The sequence below is a fragment of the Microtus oregoni genome, unplaced genomic scaffold (genome assembly GCF_018167655.1).
Source record: "Microtus oregoni isolate MIOR12 unplaced genomic scaffold, Mior012 000031F_ref0000149, whole genome shotgun sequence".
NCBI classification, from domain to species: domain Eukaryota; kingdom Metazoa; phylum Chordata; class Mammalia; order Rodentia; family Cricetidae; genus Microtus; species Microtus oregoni.
The window spans coordinates 26,521,859-26,531,940 of NW_024543090.1; positions in this window are offsets into that span (position 1 = coordinate 26,521,859).

Genomic DNA, 10,082 nt, shown 5'->3' on the forward strand with positions numbered 1-10,082 from the left:
CTTTTGCTCTCTTTTCAAGAATAACTGAAGAAGCTCGTGGGGTCGCAGCTTCCTGAGGCAAGAGAGACTGGCTGGAACAGCATGGGCTCTTTCTCTCCTCTCCTTCTCTGGATGTCTTGAGATTGTCCTGATGTCTCAGAGAAGCCTTAATTCTGGTGAACCCCACTAAAAACTACCACATTTTGAACCTGGACCGAGTGGCATATCCTCTCCCCAGAGAGCAACCAAGTCTTCATTACAGAGAAATACCAGGGTAATCTGTCTCCTGTGACTTTTTGCAAATATCCAGACACCAAAACTATTGGCAGCTTTTTCTACTAAAACATGTTCAAGTTACATCCATTGGCCATCCCTCCCCAGTGACTGCTTGGGTGCAGGCACTCAAGTTCTAGGTACTTTCAGTGTGGGCTACTTTAGGGCTCCACAATTGTGGTACAAATCTAACATCTACCATAAGCAGTGTGTCTGAGCCTTAAGACACCAGCTCTCAGGGATCCAAGGCATTGGTTTTTGTCTCTGTCAATTCTAGAGTTTTAGAAGTTGTTTACAGTGTACTTTCTATTTTCTTAGATGATATTATATCCCTCTGGAGTCTTTGATGGAGTTGAAGACAAATGATTATGGTTATAGTTTTCCTTATTTTGATAAAAGATAAATTAGATATGAAACTTTAGACTTATAAAGATTAAATAGATGATAGTATATTTTCTTTAATTTTCCCAGATACAAATAGACTAAATATTGTAACTGTAATTCTTTCTTGATACCTGTTTTGTTATATGTAATTTTACTATGTTAAAATTAAAACCTTCCTTTTTTAATTAGACAGAAAAGGGGAGATGATGTGTGATTCCCCTCTGTATGCTGTAAATATGTTTTATAACCATTGGTTAATAAAGAAGCTGTTTTGGCTAACGGCTTAACAGAGTAAAAGCAGGTGGGAAATCCTAACAGAAATATATAGAGAGAGTATAGGTGGAGTCAGAGAGACACCATATAGCTGCCAAAGGAGAAAGGCACTGATGGAACCTTTGGTAAGCCACAATCTTGTGGCAATACACAGATGAATAGAAATGGGTTAATTTAAGATGTAAGAGCTAAATAGGAATATTCCTGAGTCATTGGCCAAACAGTGCTGTAACAGCTCTGGGGTTATAGCATGCAATAGCAGGGCTGTCTTGGTATGGTGACTTTTGATCTTTAAAAAGGAATCAATAGACAAACCACAGATGCTTGACAACTGAGCACAAGTAGATGTTAGTTGAAATGGTAGTACAAAGAATATGTCTGTGGTTACAGTTTACAAGAGAAGGGAGTAGCAGAAATTAAAATTAAGTAAAGTCTCATGCTGTTTGTGCCTATCCAGGACAGAGTGAACTCAGCAGCCAGCAGGATTAATGGTCTCTTTCTCTTTTTCCATGCTCTGTGCTCATTTTCCCTTTACTTGCTCTGTAGCCTCTAGAATGCAATGGTGAAGGTACCAACATCTGCGCTGGAAAGTCATTCTTTAAAAAACAAACATCACTGTTTCTAGGCTGGGGTTTCATGAGCAACGAGAAGGCAGTTTATTTACTGAGTCCTGCGAAGCTAGAAGTGGACAAGAGGGCGGGAAATCCCCAGTGCCCGCACGCCTTCACTTTCTGTGCTTGGATGACAGTGAGGACACTCTGTATGCAGGTGGCCTCTTGCTGGACTGGGAAAGGGAATTGTAAACAGTGATTTCCAACCTGTTTACTCAAGTTTCCTGACACATTCTCTTGGCTCTGCTGCCCACAAGGAAAACCTAGAAGAAGAAGAAGTAAGACTCTCAGGTTGGTTACTGGCTTAGCTTAGGGCATTCATCAAAGTAGAGGTACACCACAAGGCCCAGTGACACTCCCAAGCTGCACGAGGTCATCTGTGACCACAATGCATGGCATCTGCCCCTGTGGATGGGAGCAGCTGGGTGAGCCACCAGCATGGATATTGATGAGGGAGCTAGGGAACAGGCCGAAGGGTAGGACTTCCTCCCCAAACTCTAATCCAACATTTTGATTTTTGGCGCCCAAGAAACTAAAGTTCTTAGCACGCCTCCTGTGAATCCCAACTCCCTCTGAAGGGTCCCTGCCTATGTGTACCTCAAAACTGTAGAAGGAGATGTGCAGGTTTAAACCAATGTTTACACTCTTAACTTCCAAGGCACCTTGTGTTGACATACCCACTTTAAATAGCATACATCAAACTTTGTGTCCAGTGAGTTCCAATCCTGACAGCTCAAGCCATCCTTAGAAAAGAGAATGTGAACCAAGATATTGAAGCCTGATCTTTATAATGGTGAGAAAATGACAGATCTTATAAATAAGAGTTCAGTTTCTAAAAATTAAATGGAATTGGAGTGATAAAATAGAATCTAACTGCGGGAGAGTTGTGGGACAGGTCCTGGGGACCAGGAGGGTTGCTGAAGAAAAAAAGAGGCCAAGCAAGAGGGCAGTTCAGACCCCAGAATGCCCTTCAGCAAGCGTGCCCTGCAACAGGCATGCCCTGCAGCAAAGCAGACCTCTACAGCAAGAGCTCTGAAGAGCTTGGGAGGAGAGCAGCTCTGTTTAGCAGCTTCTTGATAGCTGAACAGCAGCCCAGCAGTGATATTTGAGACCCTGCTCACAACTGAACCTGGAGGTGTGACTCACCTTCCCTGGAGAATGCCAATCAAGGATGCCATGGGATGCTCGCTCACTCTAGTGCCCGTCAGGGATGCTGTGGGATGCCTGTTCATTACAGCGTTGAGACTCCAGGACAGTGTTGTCAAGTACCACTGGGAACCTCAAGAATACATTTACAGCCAACAAGATTCTGTCATTTTTTTGTTGGCTAGGTGCCAGGGCCTGGTCCAACATTGTCCCCAGCAGCCCTGTGAGTACTATACTATTCAAATCTCGGCATTTAATATATTGACCATTGCTCAGATATGTAAATAAATTTTTCTTTAGGCTGCCAGCTCACAAAGAATGACATAGAGACTAATTAATTATGAAAGCTCAGATGATAGCTCAGACTTGTTTCTAACTAGCTCTCATAACTTAAATTAATCCATTTCTATTAATCTACTTTCTGCCTTGTGGCTTCTTTACCTCATCTCCATATTGCCCATCCTATTTGCTCTGCACCTCCTGGTGTCTCCACCTTCTTCTTCCCAGCATCCTCTCTGCCCTGAAAATCCTGCCGAGCTATAGGCTGTTTAGCTTTTTATTAAACCAATCAGAGTGACACATTTTCACAGTGTGTAAAAAGATTACTCCACAACACAGACATCTGTGGAAATCATTTATGCTCACTGATGTTGGAACTGACTTTGAATGTGGCCTCTTCTTGCCAAGCAAAGGTTGCATTGGGCCAAGAACCACCATCCTGGCGCATGCCCTTTTTGTGGTGTTTGACGGCATTGCCATCTTACAATCTTCTCCTTGTCCTCCCTGCTGGTGTTTCTGATCCTGGGAGGGAATTGTACCAGCGCCTTGAGCAGGCAGTAGGCCAGTGTTCTCCCACAAGTCTCATTCTTAGCTCTACCCAGATACTTTTGTTCCTGGAGTTCCATTGTGCCTGTGTTGCCTGAGGTGTTTTAGTTTAGACCTTGTGTCCTGAACTCTGCCCTCTTTAAGAATGGTTCTGTCCAAAGATTCACCCTGCCGAGACACCAGTTGTCTCATGCTTATCTTCTGGAGAGCAGACGTTCCAAGAGCCCCAAATATGATCTTTTTAAAAATTTTTTAATTTTTAATTTTTTTGTTTTATCCATTCAAATATTTACACTTCCTTCCCTCCTCCCAATCCCCTCCCGCTCCCCCACACCACCTCCTCCTTCTCCCTCCCTGCTTGAGAGAGGGCAGGGAATCCTGCCCTGTGGGAAGTCCAAGGCCCTCCCCCCTACATCCAGGCCTAGGGAGATGTGCATCCAAATAGACTAGGGTCCCAAAAAATCAGAACATGCCATAAAAACAAGGCCCAGCACCTTTATCTATGGCTTCTCAGTCAGCCCCCATTGTCAGCCACAATCAGAGAGTCCGGTTTGATCACATGCTCATTCAGACCCGGTCCAGCTGGATTTGGTGAGCTTCCATTAGAACAGGCACATTGCCTCAGCTGGTATACCAACCCCTCATGGTCTTGATTTCCTTGCTCATCTTCTCCCTCCTTCTGCCTTTCAACTAAACCTTGGGAGCTCAGTCCGTTGCTCTGATGAGTGTCTCTGTCTCTATCTCCATCGGTCGCTGGACGAAGATTCTATGGTGATATTCAAGATATCACCATATCTTGATATGTGATAGTGGGGCAAAATATGATCTTCTCATATGCCCATCTCTGAGATTGGAAGACAGAATCTACCTCCCTATGTTACTTTTTTGAAGTGAAAACAGAACAAAAGTCTTAAGTCTACCATTTTATCAGCAGTCTAAATTGCTTACCATGATCATTTACCAAAACAATGGATAAACAAAACAAAGCTAAAATTCCCATAACCAGCCTTCAAAAGAAGCCAGGGGGTCTAGAATGGATTGCCAGTGCCTGAATAAAATCCTACTGGGATGAGCATGTAAGAGTCCAGCCCAGACTAGACTCCAAGTCAGGTCTTCCTAAGATCCAGTCGCCTGCCCATCTGTCTGGACTCCTCCTTCCTATCTGGGTAAGTGCTTCTTTGAAGCTTTGAAATTCTAGGGAACCCCTGTCTGAACTGTCCTGATGTCTCATAGAAGCCTCAATTCTGGTGATTTCCACCAAAACCTCCATGTTCTGAACCTGGACCAAGCAGCACATCCTCTCCCCAGAGAGCAGCCAAGTCTTTGTTACAAACACTGGGGTAATCTGTCTCCTGTGTCTTCTTGCAAATATCCAGACACCAAAATTATTGGCAGCTTTTCTTCCTGAAAATGTGTTCAAGTCACATTCCACTGGCCATCCCTCCCCAGCATTCCCTCCTGGAGAACAGGCGGCTTCTCAGACAGTGATACATAGAAGTCCTGCTAGGAGCCACATAAAGAGCCTCAGAGAATGGCCAGCTTCTCAGTGCCTCTCCTCTTGGGCACACTCTCAGGCAGAGGCAACCCTCTCACCCTGCTGGCCCATTTAAACTGACCTGGATAGAGACCAGTAGACGCCAGTACGACCCACTGCCACCCACAGAATGAGATGAGAGCTAGACACCAGCTGACCAGTGTTTTATTTTTCTTTTATTAGTATTATTTTCTGAGACAGGGTCTCATGATGTAGCTCAAGCTGGCAATGCACTCCACAAGTGGCTGAGGATGACCTTGAACTTCTGCTCCTTCAGCTTTTACCCCTGTTTTACACAGTGCTAGGGATGGAAACTAGGACTTGATGTCTGTGAGGTGAGCACTTTGCCTATTGAGTCCCAGTCCTGACCTATGACCAGTGCTTTGGTTAGCATGCTGCATCTGCTTAGCTCTGAGCTTGTGGTAAGAAGTAGTACCACCTTTTCCTCCCCAGCAGCTCCTGTCCCCACTGCAGTAAATTAGGTATTCACCACTTACATCATTTTAGCAGAGTAACTTTGAACTACATGAAAAATGGATGCAACTGGATGGGTTCAGAGTTAAGGGGAAGTTGAGAAGTACTAGTTAGATTAGTGTCATTGCCTTGGGATTTTGGCACTCTTTGGTACCCGTTCTCCACACACCAACTCCACTGGGAATAAGCAGGCATTGATGTCATCAGTTAAGTGTACACAAGTGATTTACATATGGGGTGTTGCCATCTCAAGAGAAGGTAAAGCCCCACATTGCAAAACTCTCTGGATGACCATGGCTGAGAAGAGAGAACTCACCATCTCTTTTCTCTGTCATCCCCAGTTCCCATCCTTGAGGGGACACATTGTTAAGGATTATGAATCCTTGGCAAAAACATTTTCCTTTTGGGAGAAGGGGAAGTCAGTATCATGGAGGAGGGGCGGGGGATGTGGAGCGTGAAGCCAGGGGATGAGTTCCCTGCAAAGGGGAGACCTGCTCACTGAAAACTGGCAGCTGCAGCAGCTTGCAGTCCATAGGAAAGAAGGGGGAAAAGCTCGAGTGGGAAGCAGTGGCCTAAGGGAACGGCTTTCCAGGGTGCACAAATGCTTTCCAGTGGGAGATGCTGTCCTGTGGGCATCTGGCTCTGTTCCTAATAAATTGCAGTGGGCAAAGGCAGGTGTTTCACCCAAGAACTCTGTTCAGATGATTGCGTCTCCTGAAGGCAGGAAATGGGGCTGAGCTCCCACTAAAGTAGACCTGTCTGTCCAGCAGGGTTCCCAGATCACTGTCATGGAAAAGCCGTGGAAGAACTTCAGAGAATGATCAGTTTCTCAGAGCACCTTGGGCACACCCTTAGGACTGACTCATACTGAACCTGGAGACTTTCAACTCTTCCTTGTGCACAATTTTGTCTCTTTCCAGAGTAGGATTTTGTTTGTTTGTTTGGGTTTTTTGTTTTTGTTTTTTAAAACTAGTTTTATGTAAGCTATGTGAATTATTTTCCTACTTTTCTATTCTAACAAACTGTCACTTGTTCCTGATTTCTATGTGGGAGCAGAGGCCTTGGAGGTTTTAGAACATTTCTCCATAACTATCATCCTGCACAAAACTCAAGTCCAAGTGAACCAAAGACCTCAACATAAATCCAGTTACACTGTACCCGATAGAAGAGAAAGTTGGAAATGGTTTTCACCCCATTGGCACAGGAGACAACATCCTGAATAGAACACCAATAGCACAGACACTAAGACTGACTATTAATAAATGGGACCTCATGAAACTGAAAAGGCAAAGGACACTGTCAAAAGGAAAAAGTGGCAGCAGACAGAATGGGGAAAGATCTTCATCAACTCCACTTCTGACAGAGGACTAATCTCCAAAATATATAAAGAACTCAAGAAATTAGACATAAGGGCTGGAGAGATGGCTCAGAGGTTAAGAGCACTGACTGCTCTTCCAGAGGTCCTGAGTTCAATTCCCAGCAACCACATGGTGGCTCACAACCATCTGTACTGAGATCTGGTGCCCTCCTCTGGTGTGCGGGCATACATCGAGGCAGAATGTTGTATACATAATAAATAAATAAATCTTTAAAAAAAAAGAAATTAGACATAAAAAAACCCCAAATAATCCAATTAAAAGGTGAAGTACTGACCTAAACAGAGAATTCTCGACAGAAGAATCTTAAATGACAGAGAAACACCTAGAGAAATGTTCAACATCCTTAGCTATCAGGGAAATGCAAATCTGAAGGACTCTGAGATTCCATCTTATACCTATAAGAGTGACTACGACCAAAAACAAACTGACAGCTCATGCTGGAGAGAATGTGGAGCAAGGGGAACACTCACCCATTGCTGATGGGTGTGTAAACTGATATAGCCACTTTGGAAATCAATATGGCAATTTCTCAGAATTTGGAATCAATCTATCCTAAGATCCCGCTTTACCACTCTTGGGCATAGGCCCAAAGGATGCTCAATCACGCCACAGGGACATTTACTCAGCTATGTTCATAACAGCTCAGGTTGCCAGGCTTACACAGCAAATGCCTTTGCCTGTCGAGCCATCTCACCAGCCTAACACTTGTATTTTTCAAAGGAAAAAAAAATTCTTCAAATAATTCTGCATTACTTTTAGGCACACATTTTTCTCTCTGTTCAGGAGTATCCTGTCTGGCCTCCTGGTCCTGGCCTGGTGACAGATTTTCCATGTCTGGAGGAGTTAGATGTCAGAAAGTCTCTATTCTAAGTCCCGCACCATGAAGGGAACCTATCCTCGCTGCTCTGTCTGCCACAGTTGCTTTCAAACATCTCCTGGGACAACCACGCTCACTCTAGTCTCCAAGGCTCTTGCCCAGAGGAGATGGATTTATTCTCACAGATGAGCAAGGCAGGAAAACTGGGTACATTCAAATTCATTCGCTATTTCATTCTTACATTCATTTATTCTCCGGTGAATATATACTGAGCACATTTGAGCTTTGTGCTGGCACCAAGGGTGGAGGTGGACAAAATAGATGTGTTCTGCCTCAGGAAGGCCCTTTGGGAGAGAGACAGAAGCTAGCTCACCGCACAGTCTACAGCTGCGATGGGGGTTAAGGGGATAAGGCTGACTGTAGGGAGAAGGAACCTAGACTGGGGGTCAATTCACATTTACTAAGATTCATTTTTTTTCTCCCATTACTCCAAGGAAGATTGACATATGAATGCATAGGTTAGAATCTCTTGAAGTAACTATTCAGCGTTGATGAGATTATAGCTCCAACCTCATTGGTGGAGCAATGGAGGAGTCGTTAGATGGTGATATTGGGAGGTGGTGGAGACTGAAAGACGGAGTCTACATAGAGTAAGACGGTTGGTAGGGCATGGTCTGGGAAGGTGTGTGCTCTCTGATCCTCACTCCTGCTTTCTCTGCTCCCTGCTGCTAGAACATAGGTGGCTTTCCCCTACTTTCCCCTTCTTCCATGAGGAACTCCCTCACCACAGAACCAGGAACTCAGGAACAATTAACAGGGAACTCAAATTCCCTAGTCAATGAACCCAAACAATTTTTTCTTCTCTTAAGTCGATTTCTCTCAGGTAGTTTCACAGCAAGGAAATATGACTAACACAATTCTTCTAACTAAAGCCCTTTGACGTCCACTAAAATACGACTAACACAATTCTAACTAAACGCTTGGAAGGCCACTTTGGAAATAAATGAGGTAGAGGAGAATAGAGACCCAAGGTGGTTGTTGGGTTTCATATGTGAGTCAACATGGTTAATGTCAAACCCAGCTCACTGGGAAGAAGCCGGGGCACTAGAGATGATTAAAATATGGCCTTATGAATTCACGAATAGCATGGGGAACATCTGCATGGTCTCAGGGTGAGGAGTGGGGGCGATAGGATTCGAGCCTGGAGTGCCAGATCTCAGGGATAGACATGCTCCACTTGAGGAAAAGCCCCAGATGAGTCACCAATACTGCCTCCCAGGGGTTGGGTTGTAACTGGGGAGTCTTTCAGGCCACCCCTGCTGGACTCTACCCTGGCAGTTTCTCTGTGGATGTGCCACATGGGCAACTTTGGTTCCTACCTTTGGCATGGTGGCTTGCTATCGGCCTCCTCTCAGCACCCCTGTGCCATTCCCTGCAGACGGTGGGTCTTCCTCCGTGTTACCTGTTCCCTTTCCCGGACCCATAGTCTTAGCTATGATTTCTCCATCCATTCTTTGGTTCTTGACTGTAACTCAAATCCGACCTCGGTTCAAATAGTTTCCATCTGTATCTGTGGTTGGGAGCCGATACTGTTTCACTGTGATGGGCCTTTATTGGGACAGAAAAGAGCAACTGGGAATGGAAAACTCAAGTTCACCTCTTGAAATGCTTCAAAATGAAATTGGAAAAAGCCTTTCTTCCCATGTGTTTCTGTTCAAAAAGCACCAGGCTCATCGTCAAGGCAGTTATGTCCAAAAAGGCCAGAGTTGAACTTGGGGTCCTAAAGCAACCTAGGGGTAGACAGAGGCTCCTGCTGACACATGTACCTTTGGGTTCATGCTCACAGCTCTTCTTAATCCTGAAGGTTAGCTGAGCAAGAGACAGGGCAGCTGCTAATGGAGGCCAGCATGTCCCCCAAGCCACCACAGCTCACACGTGATGTGACATGCTCTGGCTACTCACAAATGACTCAGGCACTCATCTCCTCAGGTAGAGTTCATTCCAGACAAGGATTTTAAGCTCTGCTTCCTCCACCTGGTTTTTCCATCTTCCCCAAGTCCAGTGGCCCCATGAAGAAATATACTCGCTACCTAAGAAGCCTCCTCCTTTACCCTTAACTCAGATAGACAACCCAAGCAGAAACACATGGTGGTGGTTGCATTTAGGGTGAGGGTTCAAATCCCACTTCTGCTGTCTCACCTGTGTGACCTGGAAACATTTCCTCAATGTTCTATTGTGTTGTCATCGGCAAAATGAAGCAAATCAGACAAAGAGGCGTGAGAGGTCAGAAAAGATTACCACAAGTACCAGGGTAGAGTAACTGAAGAGCAGACGGCTGTTTTGAGGTGGGGAACAGGGTCTTCTCTGCCCGAGGCAACGCAACCCAT